At 31.0% G+C, this 20,739-nt stretch overlaps 1 protein-coding gene across 1 annotated transcript in view; it reads right to left on the reverse strand.

Annotated features, from left to right (window-relative positions):
* The window catches only part of LOC142972774 (very long chain fatty acid elongase 7-like), a 46,856-nt gene extending 26,478 nt beyond the window's left edge, over nucleotides 1-20,378 (reverse strand). Inside the window, exon 1 of the mRNA XM_076114052.1 lies at nucleotides 20,220-20,378. The gene's annotated coding sequence lies outside the window, so the exon portion shown is untranslated. The remainder of the gene's footprint in view (nucleotides 1-20,219) is intronic.
* Nucleotides 20,379-20,739: the final 361 nt, after the last annotated feature.

A 20,739-nucleotide genomic window follows, 5' to 3' on the forward strand; every position in this document is an offset into this window, starting at 1 on the left:
TCCTTTTTTTACGTCTGCCTTATTTTAAATTACAAATGACTCTAAAACTATACTGTAAACTTGCTTGTTAAGACATCCAAAAAAATGGTCGTAGACACCAAACTGTACTCGAGCCAATGTGGTCAAAAGTTTTTATTTTATAACTGTTGATATGGTCTAGATGATTGCTATTTGAGCACATTTAACTATTACAGTTATAATAAACTTGCAGGTCTGTCTAGACTTGTAACATGTTAGTTTCAATCTAGTGTTCAAATTAAATTACGGTGCAACGGTATTTGATACGAGACTTGGTTTTTTTTTTGCTTTACTTCTAATTAGGAAAGCTAATATTTTAGAACTTGATTGATGTTGTTAGATTAGTGCATGTATGTTTGTGTGTAAGAAATAAAAGTGCATTGAACTATTTTTTTGTCTGGTTATACTACAAGCTCTGCTTACTAAAGAATCAGACGGCCGTGTGGTAATTCTCTAAAAATGCTTTTTTATTGATTTAAATTTTGTTTCTAGAGGCGACTTTAGTTGAACCAATTTTACACCATGACTCAACTTTTTTGTTCTTGAATAAGTCAGTTTATAAATATATTATATTACTTATATAGCATGATAGAACTTGCATTTGTGATAAGTTGACAAGGACTCATAATAAAACCCACACGAGCAAAACATAATGCGAATTTATAGAACCAAACATAGCACACTTTTCACACAACGCACAATTTGTACGCATGAATAATCGTCGCAAATAAATAAACTAACATTGTAAGGCTACAATTAAAAACATCAAAGAAAAGTTATTGAAATAGAAATTACTAAAGCCTATACACTATCGGTAAAGATAAAAGCAGTTAATATCTATACACAATCGGCAAATATAAAAGCAGTCTATGTCTCAATGAATATGCCTATACTAGAGGTACATACGATCGGCAAATACAATAGTCACTAATAGCTCTTCCACGACAAACATCTATCATACAGTATTATAATTATTCTAAAACAATTACATTATCTTACACAATGCGTGGCACTAATCACTTAACGGTAAGCAACATAGTTTAGTTAAACTTTATTGTTTAAACCACTTTCTCTGAGCTAATTGGTTTTAATTAGAATCTGTTGAGTTTATTTTTCTATACAGTTAGATACTTGTGTTGTGTTATTTGGTAATTTTTGCTATTGCTAATTGGTTGTCTTTAGAAGCTATGTGATTCCAGATAGTTTGAATAAATAAAAAAGAAATGATACTACGGTATACAAAAAATGTGCGATTTACACTATTTTCCAATACCAGATTTCTAGACTACTATCGTATAATTATCTACACTTTTGCTTTACACGAAGCAATCTTACTAAATAACAAGTAGTAAAAGAGATGACGTTTTTACAGTAACATCGTTATTTTGAGTAACGGTGAAGAGAATTGATGGCCCAATTGTTGTTAGTCGCTGTGGGACGGTACGTGTGACTTTTGTGTGCGATGGTACTAGGCAATGTAGCCATATGATACGGAATAAGAAACGAAGCAAAACATGCAAAAGTTTTTTATTGTGAGTGAACTTACGTAACGTGTCCTAACCGTGTGTTTTTTAACTAATGTAGCAAAAATCAATGCATACATTCTTGTCGTAAACTTGAACTCCAAAAGTCAACAAGTAAAAGCAATTTCTATTTCCTATTTACGTATAACTAATGAGATAAATAAAATAAAATGAATAATATTCAATACCACCATCGTACAGTTTATCTGCAATTTATTGACAGAAGATAAACAGACAAGTCTTTTGGCAGACAACAAGCCTGTTTCCAATAAGAACGCCTGCACTTTAGCAACAAACAGAACATAAATCTTAAAACAACCGTTTTATCTAAAACATTAAGAATCAAATCAACATGCATGCATTTTGAATCGAAAAATTTAACTAATAAAAAACTGTCCTCTAAAAAAGTGATTATAAATTTGAACTCTTTCCTTTGGAGACAGAGGTTAAAATCGTTTGCAGTAAAAGGTGTTCACAACCAGTTTTAGTGTTGCAGTTTGGTTACTTTCTAAGTTTTGATATACTGTTAGACAATCCAGATGTTTAGGTTATCATTTCGTATTCAAAAATTGCTTAAAACACTTGATGTCCGTCCCATAATCATTATGTCTCGGTCTGAAATTAGAAGCATTATGCAGTAAGAGCTGCAATTTATCGAAAGAAATTAGATGGTTTGAAGATCATTGACTTAAAATTTAAACAGTTTGTTTATAACAAACTGTAACCTCATTTTACTACGAAATTGTATAAAAAAGTAAATTAATTGGCAAGTACGCAATTGATCACTAATACTTTGCAAGCTTCAAAATAGATTTTCTTTGTATTGTAATATGAATATCTTTATATATATAATTCTTCTGTAAGTGTGTATGTCACTGAACTTCTCTAAAACGACTGGATCGATTTTGATGAAATTTTTTGTGTGTGTTCAAGGGGATCTGAGAATGGTTGAAATTCACAATTTTGTCCGCTGGACGATGTTTTTTTAATTAATTTTTAATTTATCAAACAGGACAACGTATGTCGGGTCCGCTAGTCTTCATATAAAACATGAAAACGCTCAGCATTAATAGAACCAAACTTTCGCATTGCATGATTAATATCTAATTTATGACAATATTTATTTTATTTGATTTAAGTGTCTACCAAGACCACGCTTCCAAGGAGACCACAACTGTAACCAGGTTTTAGTCCAACTACAACTTACGTTCCTATAACATATAGCACGAGGTCCATGTGGTCCATATTGCATAGAAAATTAATTAGAAATCATAGTAAGATTAGGTAATTCAAGACTACCTTGCCTAATAAGGTTGTAGAGAGAAAATACAGATTTAATTTAAAACAAAACCATTTCGTATCAATTTTGAATAATTTATAATCTAGCAGACCCGCACGGCTTCGCTCACATATATTTTTTACACTATTTTCTAAGCGTTTTTTTTTTCTCCAGAAAAATCTGTGCCGTGCTTTAAAAAATTGAGACTAAAACAATAAGGCGAATTTATAGAGCCGTTCTGAAATTTTGCGCATAGCAACACATTTGGCGATTAATATATTATTTATACACATCGTTTTTTCTTTTCATTAATGATGTAATAATTATGTATATCAGATATCCGTAACTGCTTTGTTTTTATCATAAATCTTATATGTCCGGTTCGATACTGGATTCTTTGGTTTTTGTACTACGAATAGGCGTAAATATATTTGCTTAAGAACTGGTCTCAAAAAATTACATTTGACGCCATCATTATAAAAGAATTTATGAGAAACTTATTTTAAATAAGCTCGTGACCCTTTTTTCCTACATTTTATTTGCAACTAGCTGACCCGCGCAACTTCGCTTGCGTCACATAAGAGAGAACGGGTCAAGATTTTCCCCGTTTTTGTTACATATTTTATTGCTACTCTGCTCCTATTGGTTGTAGCGTGATGATATATAGCCTATAGCCTTCCTCGATAAATGTACTACCTAACATTGAAATAATTTTTCAAATCAAACCAGTAGTTCCTGAGATTAGCGCGTTCAAACAAACAAACTCTTCAGCTTTATAATATTAGTATAGATTGATATTTTTCTAATAATAGGAACTGAAGCAGTGTGGTACGTCTTTATAAATAACATAATTTTTTTCTTCTCTGTTAAATTTATTTTACTATTTTTGCCATTTACTTTTTTGGTCTGTATGTGGTGGAGCCAAATCTCAAAGAACGGGCCCATAACCAATTTCCAAGCCACTATTAAAATAATTGTCCATTAAAAACTGTCTTAATTCAACACATTTTTTTTTATTATTTGAGATTAAATCCAAGATGTTCTTATCTAGAGTCATTTTCCAGGCGTATAGAATGCAAGGTTCTTAAACGAGTAAAAAAAACATTTGCAGTCACAAGTACACAACACATTACTTTTCGTTCACATTCTTGAATTCATAACCTTATTATAAAACAATTACGTAAACAAACCAAATTTAGATTCAAACACCGTAAATAATATTCTCACATAACTTCCTAAAAACTAGCAAATTACATATGAAATTGAAATACCTACAAAATGTATGTATTAGGGTTACTACTCGACCTTATTGTTACATAAAAGATGGCTTTCTCGTACATGAGAGATAATTTACGATGATAATCTAGGCCTGTTATTGTGTAAGGTGAAGTTTATACTAAAAATAGTATAGTGTTGCGTAAATGTTAATTATTTTTTATGTGTGGCCGTGGTTTCGTATTCGAGTTGTGAGTTGTATGGTTCATTCATTGATGTGTAAAATAAAATTTGTACGCGTTTTGAAATATTTTGTAGTAAGTGCTCTTGAAAATTTTTGGTTTTGAAGAAAACAAATAGATGTTTTGGTTTCGATAGTTTCAAGCTAAAATTTATAGGCAATTTGAATGAAGTAAGAAAATGTTTCTCACTCAGTGTCTCTTAAGTCACGTACTACTAAATTAATAACTATTAGGTAAGCTTGATAACGTACAGAAAGAGATAAACAAAAAATCCACTAATCGATTATCAATTTAGGATTTACTGAATAAAAATTAGTTAAGTAACAAAATAATAATGGTAACGGCTAGAAGGGCTAGAAAGCCTTCAGAAACTTCTATGGAATGTAAACAATAAACAGAAGTAAGTATTAAACATATTAATCCAAGATAAATACTAAACCACAGGTTATAATCCCATACAACTGACACTGACCCGTGGTTCAGACAAGTAGATCATTACCAATAAGAAATCACTTCACAGAAATGTTTAAATACTATTACAACACATGCACTTTAACACAACCTTACTAATAACGCAATAAGAGCCAAATTCCTTTGCACTTGCTCAGTTGAAGATGTATCTTAAAACCTTATTATTTTGCACCTGATATAGACTTTATTTACTACATTTTAAGGGTGATTTTTCTTTGTTTTGGTGAAAGATATGTATGTTGGTATAAAATTCGCGTGTAAATTCGTCATTGAACGTTATAACGACATAGTAAGTAGCAATTATTTGAATTAAATTACTAGAGTACTTATAGTTTTAGTGGGTCAGCCTTCTTATGGTGACCTGAAGAGTGAGGTTGGGTTAATGCATTGCAGTTCTAGTTCAAATAAGTAGTTAATTAATGGAATAGCAGACAAGATGGCAGACTTGACTAGCGGAATAAATTCCGATAACTTTTCGACGCTATGTGGATGTTAATAATGATGTTAATTGTTCTGGTTAGTAAGAAGAATATCGTGATGAAACCTTGCATGCTTGAGAGTTCTTGAAACAGTTAAGAAAGGGATAAAAGGGACAATGTAATAAATTCAAGCGCAAGTTCCAAAGGGATGTAAAGTCTTCAACCTGCATTTAGCCAGCGTAATAGACTCAAGGCTTAGCCCTTCCTTCATTTCGGTTGAAGACATTTGCCCAATGGTGTGGGACAGAAGATAATCGGTTGAATTAATAAATAAACTACTATAGTATAGTGACTACTGATTTCTCTTTGATCACCGGATCTTCCCTCATTTCGAGCAAAAATTCGTGCCGAACAGAACGGTATATGTAATTGGTCCGAATTATATATCAACTTCTATACCAAAGTTATAGATTTCTCTTTCCAAACCTATGTTTCAAGACGCAGAAGTTTAGCAACAAAACCAGCAAAATACGTATACATTTCAAACCATTAAGGAAGTGTACAAGAAGTTACTAATTTTATTAGCCATTTACACGCTTTAGAACGGATAAATCGCAACGTTTTAAACACACACATCCTATTAATGCAATCAAATGAGGTGCTATTGTGAAAACTATCGCGTTTTCATTATATTAGCTTGTATGTATAACAGTTGTGCGTTTATTTGTAATTGTTGTTTGTAGTATGTTTAGAGAATGGTCTTGAATTACATAAGAGTTATTTAGTTAATCAGTCTGTAGATTGTATCTACTTCGTTTGTCGCTAGAGTAGTTAACAAAATAAGAATTTTTAATGACAAAAGATAGTCAGAATATTTAGCAAAAAATTTGCAAAATAGCGAACTTCAAAAAATACTTAATATCTTAAACACAATGTTTTTCTCGCAAGACTTTGAATAGTGAGAGACTGTTTATTGCGTTTACAATGGACTTTTACAAAAAACTTTGGAATCGATTCTTTATTTTTAACATAAAATTACACTTCCGATTATATTTCGGAATCCATAATATTACTTATATGTCCTTACAATAGTATCTAACATCAAAACCTAGTTTTTTACGAAAGTTTCATGGTCCTAATAGTGCCTAACTCCGTCAATCGATCGCCACCAGTGACTATCATGTCATCACAAATCCCATAACACTTTTATTTTATTCTTAGTAAGATCACGTTACCAACAGCTATTAAAATATTCTACAAAAAAACTGTATATTAAGTAACACTCTATTCACGTGATCATAGAACATGCAACAGTGAAAGTTGAACTAAAATATTATAGAAAAATATACGTTTCTTGTGGAATGATTGATGCTGTTCTTGTGTGTGTGTGTGTCTTTTAGGTCATATTATTGGGTTAAGGTCAATGACATTTGACTACTAGTTAGTAGGTCAAGAAATGTCGTTATAACACGGTGTTTCTTTTTTGATGTGATACACTTACTGTTTTTATGGTGTGGCTGGTTTCGTGCTGCTATATTCTCGGGAGTAATTTGATAGATTTCGGATGATACTTTAGCTGATTTTGTGCTTACCTGCAACAAAAAGTAAAATTTAGTACACTTTACTTTAGTACATTTAGTGCGATTCCAAATGGTTAAAATTTCTAAATAAATTTTGAACTAAGTATCTCGTAACATCTCTTGATAGTCAGGTCTTTACAGACTTCTTCATGAAGTCTTTTCCCTAAGAAAAGTCCACATTTGCTTATAACGTTTATTGTAACTGAAACTTATTACTAAAATCCCTAAATCGATGCAAAAAGCACTCCAGTGTTAGTATGTTGCTCTCTATTAATGTGATCATAATAATAAACTATCGTAATTCGCAATCGACCAGAGTCAAAAGCCAAGTAAGCGTCAAAGACATCAAAGAAACCGCAGACAGGAGCTAGTGCTTCAATATATTCGTAAAAGCTACAATAAAATACTAACACATAGCAATAAAATGATGAACACGATGTGTGTACCGTTATATCAATCTAACTAAGCAGGTCAAGTTTTCAGGCACAGACAGTTTCGGTTCGTAGCTCAAGTAAGAAAATATCATTTAAAAATAATTCAGATGATATACTTTACAAATTATAATAAATATACAGTTTGTTGCTGCTAAGTAATTAGTATTTATGTCCGTTACTTACAAATAAAAGCGTGAATTGAGATTATGAATACATTTTTTAGTATTAAAATGAACTCTTGAGCAGTTTGCGTGAAAATAAATTTATATAAATGCAGGGATATTTTTTGAATGATAGAGATGCTGGGTTTATATCGGTGGGGTCATTAATCTGTAGATAAGGCAAGCCTTATTCCTAGCTTAGTAACTGATGAGAGCTACTAATTATAAGCGTTACATGTATATTATTTACCTGTACATAAATACTCAAGGAAAATTGCAACTTTCATGTAAATAACATATTATTATTATATTCGCAAACTTGTTAGTTGTTATTGATGTAAAACAAGTATAAAAAATCAAATCAAATATAATGTACACGAAATTGAACGACGCATCGCCAGTACCGGCACTTGCAAATTGATTTTTATTGTGTTCACTTTTTATCGATGCCAATTTATTGTACTCTTATAAGTTTAATTATAAAAGAAAATTATCTTAACACAAGATAAAGCATTTGCAGCTCATTTTTTTTTCAAATTGGCATCGTACCGATTCGCCGTTTGTACTTAAAGCCTTAGGCTCTACTTGAAAGGCTAACATTGCAATCTTACTCTCAGTTCAAAGGTTGCAATTGCATTTACGTATTGAAACGTTCAGAACTTGAAGCTGTTGTCCTCAATCAAAGATCACGATTTGTATTGAAAGTTGGGAGGCACCTACTTTTACTCCTACATGTTTTGAACCGAACACTTAGAACTGCATTCAAAACCAACTAATGCAAGCGTTGGTTAGTACTTATACAAATAGGTCAACCATCTAGATATTAGCATAAAAGCTTATTGTGATAAATTTTCGTTTTAAAATTATACCTATTTGTTTACCCAACGTCTCATTGCATATCAAGTGTAAATTGATAACAATTCTGTTTCTAAACTTGTTAAAATGGTTTGATTTGATATCCTAATTTTTATTCGACACTACAAGTGGAGGCATACAAAATCGTAAATGGCTCTCTACTAAGTTGACAGACTAGTTTTATCTCAAAATACACAATTCACCCATCTTTCTAAAATTCTACAATGGAAATACAAAAAACAGCTGTTGTTTTTTCGCGCAAAACGCATTAAAACGTTTGCAAGTCACGATTACGTTAGTCGCTAACGACGTCGTTCATTATCGAGTCATCACTATTACTTACTAGAAGACTACCGTTCTTGAAGGTTTTGAGGATTTTCCAGTAATTTTTGAGACAATTATCTTGTGAAGTCATAAGTATGAATTGTTAAAAACTATGATTTAGAAAAATGCTATCGTAAAACGCACTTGGCCAGCGTTCGTGAGGACACCTTTACAGGAGAGTAATGGGTTAAAAAAATACACTAGAAGTAAAATCGCTTTTAATTTAGCATACTATTATTTTATGAATAATAATAATAAGTCATAAATAATCCGTCCATACATCCTTTTTAATAAGATTTTATGAATGCTGGGCTAAGCTATTTTAAGCCATAAAGGACAATTTTAAACGACATTGTTATTACTGTAGAAACAGAAAACTCCATAAATCTTAGACGAAAATCAAAACACGAACTCCGCAGTCGTGTTACTTTACTGTACTATCAAATTGCCATTGCAAGGCCAATGCCATTGAAAAAGGGCCATTGTTGAGTGTATGCCTCTCCGTAATTATGGGGCTGACGTATTGAAGCAAATTGTACAAGAAGCCGTAACGTGAATGCGTCAGATAACGGTCTCAAGTCTATTAGACCACATTGGTAAGTGAATGGATTGGGGGACTAGATAACTAGCTGATCATCTGCTGATTTGTGAACGTAATTTTTCAATAAAATTAAACTCCTATAGTTAGTTCAAAGGTTTGTGTTAGTGCAAGGGTAAGGGTTTGAACCCAAAATAGTAGAATATTTTAAATCTTAATCGTAAAATTATATTAAGAATAAAAGAAAGATCGACTTGAAAAATAAAATTATATAGGTACGCATATTTTGTAACTTTGCATTTATTCGTTGCAGGTAATTCTTAGAGGAGCAGTTAACATAAAAATATTTTTATTATAACCTAGATACCATCACAATATTGCTACCACCGCAAAATCTATAACTTTTCTTAACATACAAATTCTAAACCATTCATATTTTGGTACAGTCAGCTACAATAAGAACTAGCACATTGTATTAAGGTTAATGCAGACATTAGCGATTTAACGCTTGCCGACTATGAACGGTAATTGCTACGATTAAGTTTTGTATACTCACCGTCTATCATTCAATGAAATATATAGAAATAGTTTTAAAATAGGTATTAATATTGGTATGAAGCTAATTATTATAAGAGTGACAGAATAAAAAAAAATGTATACAGTTTTACTTTTTCTTGCATTTTGTTTGCGTGTACATAAGTCAGCAGCTGCTTTGATCAACAAAATTTTTTTGTGGATCTAAAAATACTTGTTTTGAGTTTTCTAGAAATAAAATATATTGAAGATAATTATATTAGCGTATTACCACTCTTTCATTGTTTAATACGTATTTTCATCTATACAGTCTTGCTAAAAAAAATAGCAAATATTTGTTTGACACAATTTTTTGACGTGATAAAAACGTAACTGTCGTATCAACAGATATTTGAAGAAGGTGCTAATTAATAGCCAAAAACACTGTTTTACAATTACCACCCGGATTTTAGCAAAACATACTATTATAAAACGTCAATAAATTATATTGTACTTATATTACAAATGCAAAAGTTGGATGTTTGTATGTTTGATACTCTTTCACGTAATACTACTGAACGTATTTCGATGATATTTGGTACACAGATAATTTAAAATTTCGATTAACACATAGGATACTTTTACCTGTTCATGATAATGATAGTCTCTGTCTTGCCTTTCTTTGAAGTAAAATATATTGAAGTTAATTACTTGTATCATCAAAAACTATTATGATAATATAAACATTTTTATATAAATTTGCGTCACTAATATGTAATAACCCAATATTTAATACCCAAATATTTATTGAATATAATATTTTATGAATATTTAATACGGCTTTGACTTACTTTAAGTATACAACACCATAAAAATTATTGCATTTTAACGCCATAAATTTACGTGACCCTAAAATTAAGTCATCCAATGATTTATATATTAAATAACTTGAACCAGAGTACATGTATATTATGTAATTAATTTATATGTAATTTTAGGCGTGAACTCTATAGATTAAAAACAAGTTATTTAAATTACTTCAATATTAATCCAAAGGTTAAAGTTATAAATAAAACGGAGGTCGATTGAATTTTCCAAATACATAATTATCGTTACAAAATTGATTAGAAGTAATTATATAATGATATAGACATACGGTAGCATAGAGTGTATTTAAATCCGTGTTTTTATAAGGTAAATGTAATATTTTGGAGTTTCCCAAAAGGTAAAACGGGACCCTATTACATTCCTGCCTATTACCAACCTGTATATCATAAACCGTGATAGTTAGTCAGTTGAAAAAAAGTACTAAAAGTAAAATAAAATAAATATTTGCGAAGCTCGCATCCAACAAATGACATTTTGAAGTTTTAAACCCTTCGTGCGCGATTCCAAATCGCACTTGGCCGGATTTTTGTATTTATATAAAAAAAGAATACATTTCGTCACAAGAAATCCAAATCAATACATAAAAAGTATGCAAATGAATATTTTTTCAAATATAGCTCTATCCGGAACTACTAGTATGTTATTAATACGGGGAAGTTTTCGATAAATGTACGCAAAATATTTTTTGTTTTAATGTATTTTGCAACATTTTTTTGGTTTGCCGGACTTAATGTCAAAATATTGTTGTAGACGCTTCAAGGCATTTGCCACGGCTGAATGGCTTATCTTTTTTGAGAAGTACCGGAACCGAAATTTAAAGAAGCATAAAGACAGACATTCACTTAAATTCAAGCCGTATTATATGCATATACGCATACAGTCAGCCATCTTTGGAAGAGTCTGCGACAAGGGTATTGTAACTAACTAACCATTAACAGACTATTATTGACATTACCGACATATACTGAGGTATGACCTCCTACTTGTATAAACTATCGACAAACGGCTATCTACTGATCAATTTTGTAAGATTTCATCACCACCATCGTCGACCCAAGAGAGTTCCGTAAAAACATTTTTTTAAGTAGATTCTAAATTTTAATGTCCATCTCTTGATTCTCGATAGTACCTACCGACAGTAAAAATTCGAAGCTATTATTTAGTATACTATAAACCAAATGTTAGCAATAGTTACACATAACTGAATATCGCTTCAAATAATAAGGTTTTTCAACCGGAATCACGCGCCAAAGGTGAGGATGTTTGTAAATAGGAACTTGCAAAACTGTTCAAGTATTGGTTTTCCTAACATTTTTAGTCCTTTATTCATTCGTCATAGTTTATAGCCGACTATATTTTTAATGAGCTCTATTAATATTGTGATATTTCCAGTCAATTTTTTTAAGACAACACATGCTCTATTCAAAGAACTTTACAGCAATTCCCTACAGCCGGTACTGTCGAGTATCGAGAGTTTGACATTTGTAATGTACTGCCAAAATAGTTCCTATGGAGCCCGCTAGAAGCGCAGATCATATTTTCGTGCAAAATTTCTCGATGGCTAGCCAGTTGTCGCTACTTATCTTGTGCTACAGTCCCTGTAGAACAAGATTTACGAAAATGCAAATGATCGACTTGAATGGCATTAACATGGAGTACAGAGATGGACACAGGTCACAGAGTAAGCCAAACCAGAAATATCCAGTTTTTGTTTATTCAAACTTTTATACCATATCGATATCGGGCCATAAACCGTGTGCGAAATACCATTAGGCGTGAGTGACAATTTTGACCATTGTGTGAAAAATATTATTGATACATAGGTACTTAGTAGTATTTTAAAATAAATGCGTATATGCTAACTTTCCAGAAACTTTAATTGGTTTCTAATTAATTATAAATGTTAATTCACTTTTATACAATCGAATAACTGTCCTTGGTATTTCAAAGTATTCAAGAAGGAAATAGAAATCTAATTGACGTAATTATTATAGTTTCAATATTAATTAGGTATTGTATAATTACGATTCTATCTGTTTAAATTGTTGTGTCACTCATAATTTTATATGACTTATTTGCACCTTTTAAAACTCTAACTATCTTTGTATTAATGTTGTGATGATTGCATAAATAAATTGAAGGAATATTTTTGCAATCCGGCTTTACTTTTTTAATCTAATGCCAACTAGCAAAACATGACCAAGGTTAAGGTTAAAAAATTGCTTAACTGACAATCTTTTAAAATAATCCGGTTTAAATTCAATATCGCAAAATAAAATTAAAGATACCATATTAATATTCTGTGACAGATTATACTATAAATTAATTTAGTTCCAAATCCTGCCACCTGTCAAATTTTGACATTTAACACGCAGTCAAAATTACATAACTACGTTCACGGTCAGATTATCTGTTTATCTATAAATTATTAAAACCAGTTTCATATTTGTATAAAATATTTTAATATAATATTATTTTCATACATCCTTGAATAGGGCGTGAAGTATAGGTTAATAAAATCGTTATAATATTTAAATTAATATCGATTTCGATTTTGAGCCATAAATCTTTTTACTTTATACTAATGTTATGCAAGTGATTTAGGTAACGTGTCATATTAAATTTATTTTTTAATAAATGGGATATTTTTTTAGGGTATATTAGAAAAGCTTTGTTCCTGGTGCAATTTAAAATTCTTACAGACACTTCTTTAGAAAACTAGCTCGTAAATAGTGAAACAAACACCAAATATAGTTTTGAGAATCTAAAAATGTTAGGTATCTCGCTGTAGGTACCTAAATTGTTTACATATCTACTATTTACGATAATAACAAATATTTTTTAAAATCTTAAGCGTATATTCACACCTAGCAAATAACTTGAATGAGAGATAATTACTACGAGATGCCATAAAAAACGTGCATAATTTTCTTCCCATACCTACATTTGCATCTATATTCAAGGCTAGGAACTAAACATTTTGTTCAAACAAAGAACCTTTTTTATAAATATAATGATTAATATTTATAAAAAAGGTACTTGAATAGCAAGACGATCGCTAGAATGTCTTAATTTGTATTACAGACTTTATAGTACCCATAAACTCCATACTTATATTATGAGTGCAAAATTTTGAATGGATGGTTGTTACTTAGTGAATCACGCCGAAACTACTGAACGGAAAACTACTGAAATTTTGGAGAAAATTGGCACACAGTTAATAACTAGAATGATTAAAGCGGTTAAAAACTAAGTAAGTATACCGTTAGTAAAGACAGATTTCTCCACTTCAGTGAATAATAATAATGATAAACTAAAGTTATTTGTCTAAGTTAGACAAGTCGATAACCTTTATCGCTAGTTTTATTCCATTCATCTAAATGAATATGATAATTATTTTAAAACGAGTTAGAAAACCAGTGTTAAAGTTATATACTATTTTAAAACTGATCATTATTTTTAGCTCAAACAGTTTTAACCGGTTCAGTCACTTTACGGTTAGGTACATAATATATTTAAAAATAACAAAACCTATAAAATGTCTAAATGTATTTATAGTTTGTTATAGTGAATTACGCATTAATCTATTTTTATTTTAGTGTCTTATGTTAATTCTCTAAGACTAGTTCGGTACTAGACTGGCTTTTTTGTTTGAAACTCTTAAATATTTATGTTTCATTAAAATCAGACAAGCAGTTTCTGAGATGAGCGTATCATAAAACATATATATTTCCTATTGGCGCTCGATGGGGGAGGCCTTTGTCCAGCAGTGGACGATTCCCGGCTGAGATGATGATGATGATGATGATGATGATACATTTTCAAAAGTAAGAATTTATTAAAGATATTATGTTGGCTATACTTATATTATTTGTATTCTTTAACTGCAAATTAAACCAAATATAAATAAAATATCTTGCCTGAAATCATAACTCTGTCTTTCGATTTCACAACGAGACATACTAAGCAAAAAATGATGTAAAAAAAAACTTAAATACCAGTAATTTTGTGTCAATGATCTCAACATTTATTATTATGTAATACGACATCAATATGTATAATGAGATTCATAGAAAATGTTTGCTGATTCATTTAAACGTTGCAAAAAATGAGCACAAAATAATAATGTTGATCAGCTGTTTTGTTTGACATACATTTTATTTGCAAAATAAGGTATATTATGATGTGGAGCATAATATGATTTAAAGCAATGAATGGACTGGGTCTTAGATTTGAGTCCCATACTTATAATGGATAATACATAAAAACACTTGGTCGAAGTTTATAGATTTGTGACTCATATCTGCGATATTTTTATATTAAAACGCATGGCTGATGCAAAACACCTATTTTAAGATCGAGAGTCAAGAATTACAAAAAAAAACTTGTTTTTCCGAAAACTAAATTCAATGTAATTACAATTTTCATTACAATATAATTTCCATTCGAATTATTTATTATTTACTGTTATCTTTACAGTAACCGATCAACATGTAAAAAGTTCCAACCGCAAAATATTTCGGCAACGTAAAATACCTATTCATAATTTCACTAAAGCTATTTACACTTATTAAGCGAAACTAATCAATTGTTGAGTTCATCGCACGTGTCGTTTAGTGACACTACATTATATAATTTAATGGTAATTTACATATTTGTTCAAGACGAAGATATTTTTTGTTTAACTCTATTCGTCATTACTGTTTAGTTGTAGTCATATATTATTAAGGTACGGCTAGTTTCATAGACTGTGCTTGACACTAAATACCGTTTTTTTTGCCGGTTAATGTTTAAATTTTATATTATGTAAATAGTTTGAACCTAGGTGCTTAATAGTTAATCGAGGTAATGATTGCTCTACGAAAAGCAAAAGAGGACAGATTTCTAACTTAAACCTTCCTTCTTTTGATTTATATCTGCTTAGTCTCATGTAAGCAGTTTATCTATTAAATTACAAACAGACTTATTTTTTTCTATATTATTTTCAAATATAACACAAACAATTGTAAAAAAAAACATAAAAAAAATGTCGAAACAGAAATCTAATACCTTATTTGAAGTCCTACCAACACAGTGACTCTAGTTACAGTGTCATTGTAATTACAAGAGAAAGTTAATTATCCAGAACATTGCTCCACAATCATTTGAAGCTTGCTGCTAGAAAGTTATGGTCAACATAAGAGCAAGGTGAATTATATCATAGCTTTAAAGAAACTCATATTATTATGCCAGAGGCATTTTTATTAGGTAACTCTTGGCCTATGAATAGCGGAGGAATGAACTTGCTACAACTAAAGCAAATTATGTCATAAATGTAATTTCCAAAAAAAACATGTTTTCTGGGCTCAAGAACAACACAATAGTAGGTCACAATAAAAATATCTTATACGTTGAAAATTAGGTAACAAACGAAAAACAAAAGTTGGTATCTCTCGCAATTATAATGATTTTGAAAATCAATTGTTTTAGAAATAATTATCACTTGCTTTATCTTCGTGAAAATTTGCCCGACAAACCTTTGCACATTTTCGGAAGGAATGAAAACTCGCTAGCCCACATTAACTAGCGTAGCGGACTAAAGTGTTACCTTCCTGTAAATCAGTAATGAGTTACAAATACTTTAATCAAAATAAATATATTTATTACCATTTTACTTGCGATTTCATTGAAAATAGTCAAATTCAATATCTATTTTGTAATTAAAATGTCCTATGTTCGCAATTCCGGGTCTAGATTCACTTGCACGGGGTAATTAAATCTAACCTTACCAATTTACGCAATTCAAAACCAGTTTCAATTTCATTATGTGCAAAATTTTTATGAATTAATTTGACCTGTTTCCCTGTTTGCTATGTCGCTCGCCGCATTAAGAATTCTGTATGTCAAAGTCGCTTAATCACGGACCAGGAACCTTATGAACAGCAGTCAGATACCGCACCGCAGAGGCAGACAAGACCTTTTCGATCTTCCCTTAAATCTATGTACATACAAATTTATCACCGAAATGTGTGCTCATAACTCTTGAAAGACTAAAGTAAATCCGATGATTATTTTTTAATACGTTTATAACTGTCGGGACAAGTTTTATGTATATGGAATTCATAGGATCAAAATTGCTAAGGGAATGGGATAAAATTATATCATACCTGGACAAAGCCGGGACAATTCCCTAGAAGACTATAATATAAAGACGGGAAAATACAGTTCGTATGTAAGCAAATCTCTGTACACAGTGTGCCTGAGTTAATGCATCTGCATACTAATCATAATCGCTTAACCTGAGGTCAGAATCAAAACAAAACATCCTGTAATTAGTGACGTCAGCATCAAAGTACAAGCTGTCATTAATAAGTCCATCGATGGAAAACATTATGTAAGTGGCGTACAGTCTGCACCATCATATGTTTACAATTTAATTTACCTCTATACACCGCACTGTACCTTCTTACCAGAAATGTGCTTTACGCATTTAAAAAAGGGCCTATATATTCTTAAGATTCGGATATATCTGAGGATAATATTTGGTACAACCAAATATTTATACTCAACAATTTAAAATAAATATTATATGGCTCTTATAAAGTCAAAATTAACTTATAGGGACAAGTATCTATCTGCATTGCGAAGCTTTTGACAGCATGGTAGCTCATCTAATAGTTTAAATGCGACATGTACCACTATTTCATGCACCTTCGGGAATAATAGGCGTGATATTATATATGTATAAGGAAAGAGAAATAAAACTTATAATCACAAGACCCTGTTTAACTTTGTCAAAGGAAAACTCATAAGTTCGAAATTTCGTCGTCATCACTCCTATTTTATTTCTATAGGTAAATAATTCGTCACGGTGTATATTTACCAACTCGTTTATCAACTAATCATGTGTTGACGGTAATCGAGTTATGTAACCTCACGTTATAAAGCAAAGACCAAGGGCGATTAGTCGATCGTACAACGACTTCACATTTAAATGTAAAATAAACCAATAAGAAATATCTCGAATAGTTTATTTATATTTATTACTGTAGGAACAAAAACTACGCAGTTGATTGAACCAAAAAAACAACATTGTTTTTACCATGATAATTTTTGTTTAAATTTCGAGCCAAACACATATGTAATTATATTTTTGACTGAGTACTTATTCAGGCAAAATTCTCTTTTGTGAGAGAGAGCTGGCACAGCTAAGATAGGAAATTTTTATGAGTTTGGATTCAGCTGATATCAAAAAGTTATCGGAAAATAACGAAAATTTTCTTTTGCTCGCTGAAAAAGAATTCAAAAAAGAAATAGACCCATACTACACTGTATGGGTAGTTATCCTTTTATGAGTTCAAACTATATCTGTTTAATCTACTCTGGTTTCTGAAAAAGTATCTGTTTAAACTTTAAACGGATAGAAACTGCGTATAAATCGATATTTCTAAACCGATCCTAGCTACTGACAAAGTCATAAAGTAATTGCTAAATATTGCAATAACAAACAGTCTGGTTGCACACCGAATACACACGCACAAGTATTAAGTTGGACACACACAAATACCTAGACAAAATCATATATTATGTGACTATGTGTGTTTCGTAGGTAGCTTACAGCAAAATTCTTTTTGCGGTTTTTTTTTAATTTAGGTCAATAATACTTAACACACATTTGACTTTTTAATAGGTACCTACATAATGCCTAATAGCACTCGCAAGGTCATATTGAACTGTTAAAAAAAGTCAACTTCAATATAATTATAGTCCGACAACTCAGTACAGTGACTTGGCATGCACAATTTATCTAGATTATAATTAACTAGTGGCCGCCAGTGACTTTGCCCGCGTGGAAACCCTTCCCGTGTAAATCCCGATCCCTCGAGAACTCCGGAATAAAAAGTAGCGTATGTGTTATTCTGGGTCTTCAGCTACCTACATACCAAATTTCATCGTAATCGATTAAGTAGTATTTCCGTGAAAGAGTAACAAACATCCATACATACATACATACAAACTCACAAACTATCGCATTTATAATATTAGTAAGATATGTTCACGTATTATCAAAACTAACTGGCTGTATCAAACAGGTCACTGTCAACTAAATAAGAGTGCGGGTCACTGATGTTCTAAATTCTGGAGTTTGTATACTCCGAATCTTTACTAAGTTAAGTTAAGTAGACTATAAAACAACATCATCAAATATTTTGTGCAAAAAAATAACATTTGAAAAATAAATTAACGAAAATCAATTCTATTCAAACGGTTTTCTATTCAATTGACACAATATTATAAGCAAATGGATAGCTTTTCTAAGTTTAATGTTGCAAATATTTAATGTGCAATGTAACTACTCTGTCCGTTTGTTCATCATATTTAAACCTTTCTCCCTTCTTCTATTACACGTGAAGAATACAAAGTAGCGCCTTTTAAAGCTTATTTAAGTTTGCCTTGGCTTTTAGTCTACTTTCCAACGCTTTCATGGTCTTCAAATCGCCTGTTGGTAACTACGATAGCTAACTGGGTTAAGAGGTAGACAATAATACTAGGGTTAGAGACATGTGCCTAACTATCGATCGATGAAGACGTAAAATTAAATATGGCGTACTAGCTGTCTGAAGCCCGATAGTCGAAATTTTGCGCTGATGCGTCAGTCCAATTTCTTTATAGTTAGCATAATTGGACTGACAAAATAAAATGAGCTTGATGACTAAACAGATTTTATAATTATAGTAAAGAATCATCAAGGTAAAAGTAGCTTTCGTAATGAGAAACTACATTGATATTGGTTCATTTATTTATGAGCTACGGTTCCAAAGACATACACAGATGCGGGATTTAAGTATATTTTGGAATTATAATTCTACAGACAGACATTCAGGATTGAAAATTCAGAAGTATAGCGATGCATAAATAAAATAAAAAAATAATGAAAATTATAACGTTGCTGGAAGAGATTCACCTAAGTATGCTAATTAAAAATTAGCGCGTGTATTGAATTTGATTCCTGTTTATGATAAAAACAAAAATTTCTAGTCTTATACCCGTGACCCTAACAAAAAATTCTACGTAAGAATACTTCCACAAATAAGATATCTTCATTACGTTTCACTAATTGATTTTGTTTGCAAATTTTGCTTAAACGGTTATGGAGTGCGACTAAATACATTTTGAAAGTTAGACAATTAAACTATGTAATTGCATAGTGCTTCCGTATTATAAGTGCTTTTAGTCATACGTAATAGATATTAATAGGCTTTTATAATGTTAGAATTGTTATTTATGTACATGTATGGATGAATTTAATGAAGTTGTATGGCGCTCTATATGTTATTATGATGTGGTCTTTTAAGTTGATAATTTTGTACTAGGATTGATTTTATTGATTAAAATATTTTTGGGATTCATTTTGTGGTGTTGCTGCCTTGATAATTATTTTTGGTAGATATGAGTATAAAATATCTCGTCAATTGAAATAATCTTGTTAATAATAAAAATTATATAAATGTTATATAGGACGAATAGCAAAGAAGAAAGAGAGTGTGTGTGTGTACCTAATAATCAAATAAATATTTTTTTGATGTGGTTTATGTTGATAATTATAATCCTTTTATGAATTGTTTTTACCGATGTTTAGTGTCCTACAAAATATATAATTAATTGGTAGTTTTATCATATTATTTTCATACGACTCTACCTTTACAAAAAGTACCATAGAAATTCGGGTAGATACAAAACACCACAAAACAATCAAAATAAATAAAAAATCAAACTGACCTTTGTTTATCGATGAAGATGAACAAACACAAAATAATAATTATAATTTATTATTTTATTATTAATAACACACGCGTATTACGAGTCGCACCTGTTAGGCGGGCGACTGGCGCGGTGGTTAGGAGTTAACTGAAGGCGTTTGAACAGACCTGCGCACACGCAACTGTTCTGACAAACCACCGGATGAATGAAGTGAAGTGAAGCCTCGTTTACAATATTTTTAAGGCGCATTCACACTGTACACTGTAATAAAATAATAATCAATATATTTACTGCTTCTGTGGCGCGGTCGATAGTTTATCCGACTGGTGAAAATTAAGTATCGGGTTTGATTCCCGGGTTGGTCAAAGTACTATTATTATTTTCTAATCTTTATTAGATTATGTCTCAATAGTAGCCCGGAGTTTGGTACGGTGTCTGGTAAATAGCAATAGGCTCGCCCCCTATTATAATGGGATTAACATTGTGGGTGTATTTCATACACCTCTTTTATGGGTATAACAGGCGTGATGTTTTCATG

Source organism: Anticarsia gemmatalis, chromosome 5 (assembly GCF_050436995.1).
Source record: "Anticarsia gemmatalis isolate Benzon Research Colony breed Stoneville strain chromosome 5, ilAntGemm2 primary, whole genome shotgun sequence".
NCBI classification, from domain to species: Eukaryota; Metazoa; Arthropoda; class Insecta; order Lepidoptera; family Erebidae; genus Anticarsia; species Anticarsia gemmatalis.